The sequence below is a fragment of the Chrysochloris asiatica genome, unplaced genomic scaffold (assembly GCF_000296735.1).
Source record: "Chrysochloris asiatica unplaced genomic scaffold, ChrAsi1.0 scaffold00208, whole genome shotgun sequence".
Classification (NCBI taxonomy): Eukaryota; Metazoa; Chordata; class Mammalia; order Afrosoricida; family Chrysochloridae; genus Chrysochloris; species Chrysochloris asiatica.
Genome location: NW_006408726.1, coordinates 1,505,060 through 1,507,975, shown reverse-complemented (window position 1 = coordinate 1,507,975; position 2,916 = coordinate 1,505,060). Strand labels below are relative to the sequence as shown.

Genomic DNA, 2,916 nt, shown 5'->3' with positions numbered 1-2,916 from the left:
TCCTCTCCTTCCTCTGCCTTATCTTCATCTTCTTCCCCTTCATCTTCATTCCCTTCTTCATCAATATCTTTCAAACCTTCTTAATCATCATCATCGTTGTCGTTGTCATCTTCTTCTCTTTCCCCTTCTTCATCATCCATATCAGGAACCTAATAGTACTGTAACAGATTTGGCCAAATATCATCTTTGATAACCTCTCCTAACTCATCTGCACTTGCATCAGAATTATCAGTAAACCAAGTAAAAAAGCTCTCTGGTTCTTCATGCTGTCTATTCCTGCTGACTTTATTTTGTGTTTGACTTGAACGTTTCATCAAGTCCTTTCTAGATTTCCATTTGATTTCAGTTGATTTTGAGGATGGATCACCACTCATTCCAATGAAATTCTTTGGAGAGAACTTTATTTTTGAAGTAAGGATTTTTTATCAAAATAAAAATATATTCTGTAACCTGATTTAATATCTTCAAATTCTGTCACTTTAACTCTGGTCAAACAATGCAATGCCTTTTCATGCTCATTCCCAAGCAATTCAGATACTTAGGGATGGTTTACAAATGTTGTTACCCAAAAATGTGGAATTTTGGTGATCATTTCTGTCCTCTGAAAGAATGGTTGGTGGAGTTTGTTATATTTCTGTTCTATCTCCAAAATCCCCTCACTAGCTTGTTCATTAAGTCTGACTATTTCATTTTGTACTTCATTAATATGTTAAATTTCTTCCTGCTGTTCTTTTTCTCCCTTTGGAAAGTTCAGAAAGGCCAGATTCTCCTGCAGCTTAAGTTTCCTCATTTGAGGCAGGAGCAAAGACGAGCATTTGGGGGCTATGCTGCAAGCAGAAGTAAGAAAAATGACATTCTCTGACCTGTGGCTACCAAAGAGTGCCAGAGCGACCATCATGGGGATGACAGAGCAGAAATAGGATCAGAAGAGTGCTCCCACTGCAGAGGTCTGACAAATCATTGGAGATAAAGGTGTGAACATTTTTCCTGTTCATTGGCCTTCACTGTCTGTGCACCTCCACTCTGGTGATGAGTGAGTGGGCACCCCATTCCCACCCTTGTAGGCTCTACTATGTATGTGCACAGATCTGCTCAGCAAAAATCACAGATCTGTGCAGGATCTAAGAAAGGGAAAATGTCAACAGGAACAGCTTCTAATGGAACCGTCTCTTAGAATGGCACCAGCTGGCTTAGAGAGGGGAGTTAAAGTCATACTCAAAGTTTGCTAGAGTTTTTTTGGTTTTGTTTTTTTTTCTGATTACAAATTGTAGTATGCAATCTGGTTTTTATTGTTTGTTTGTTGTGGTTTTATTTTTATTTTGGGGGGTTCCCCTTTTACCTTGGGGGGCTCTTTCTATCCCTACATTACCCAAGAAGAGACAGCAATTGTGGTTATATAGCCAAACAACAATCACACCCTATAAAATACCACTATTCAATCAAAAGCGAATACCAGTTGCTATACACAAGATAGACAGCCAACACCTGCTACAATTACTCTGAGTTCAGTAATAAGAATAGTGAAAAGGAAAGCTCATTTTCTGATCACATCTACTTGGAAGCAATCAGAAAGCTTAATAATACATCAACATACATTCATCTAATTATTGAAAACACATCTAATTATTGAAGATGCCCAAAAGACAGTCCAAGATTTCAGCACATCTCCAAAAACAAGAGAAATTAACTGATACAAATTAACTGCAGGTAGACCTAGACTTCTTATTGGAAGGAGGGCAGTCTTTGCATCTGCCTGAGAAAGAATTCAGGAGAATGATTCTGAGGTGCATCCAAATGCTCCACAAAGGAAAATAAGGAAGAAGTCAGGAAAGTGCTACAGGAACAATCAAATAAAATAGAAATAGTATTGGAAATAATTCAGAACCTGAAAAAAAGAGGTCCAGATGGTCAACAATAAAATATCAGAAATGGACAATACACTGAAGTAGAATTGAAGAGATGGAAGCTAGAACCAGTAAGCTGAAAGACAAATCTCTCAATACTGCTATGATAGAAGCACAAGCAGAAAAAAGGAAAAAAGAAATCTGAAGAGAATCTAAAATTCATGTTGGATAACATGAAGAGGAATAATTTGAGAATTATTGGAATTCCAGAACAGGAGGAATGACACAAGATCACAGATGCGGTAGCTGAAGTGCGGCTGGAAGAAAATTTCCCTAAAATCCTGAAAAATGAAAAGATTAGCATTCAAGAAGCTTAATGAATTCCCAAAGAAAATCACCAAGACATAATAATTAAGATCTCCAAAATCAAAGGTAAGGAGAAAATCCTGAAAGCAGCTAAGGAAAAAGAAGTGTTACTTACAAAGGCAAGCAGAAACCATGCAGGCAAGAAGGCAATGAGGAGACATATATAAAAACCTGAAGAAAACAAAAAACAAACAAAAAAACAAACAGAACTGCCAACCAAGAATCATCTATCTATCAAAGCTGTAAATCAAATGTGTTGTAATAAAAACATTCCAGGGTAAATAGAACCTAAGGGATTGTCTCAAAGCCAACCCAGCACTTCAAAACATCCTAAAGAGAGGTCTTTGCACTTAGAGCAACAAGAACAGACAATAATCAGAGATTGACATGCATGACCACACTATGTGAAATTCAATTGACAGATGGAAGAGTCCAGAACAGAACAGAACTACAAGAATGAATTCGGAACATCTGGAAGATCAGTCTATGATCAAAACAATGACAGAGTGAAAGAAGGTAAAAATATAGAAACAGATCTAGGTGTTGAGGAGCTCAGGTAGTTTTCAGGGTAACATAGACTGTTTTAAAAGGAGGAAAAAAGTTAATAGAATATAGGGTAACCTCAAAGAAAATATTACTTCATAACATGCCAAGAAAATGAAAATCCAAGAAAAACCTGGAAACATTAAAAATATGATCCTTAAGA

General features: G+C 36.8%; 1 pseudogene; it reads right to left on the bottom strand.

Annotated features, from left to right (window-relative positions):
* Positions 1–2: 2 nt before the first annotated feature.
* Positions 3–895, bottom strand: LOC102830037 (annotated as a pseudogene).
* Positions 896–2,916: the final 2,021 nt, after the last annotated feature.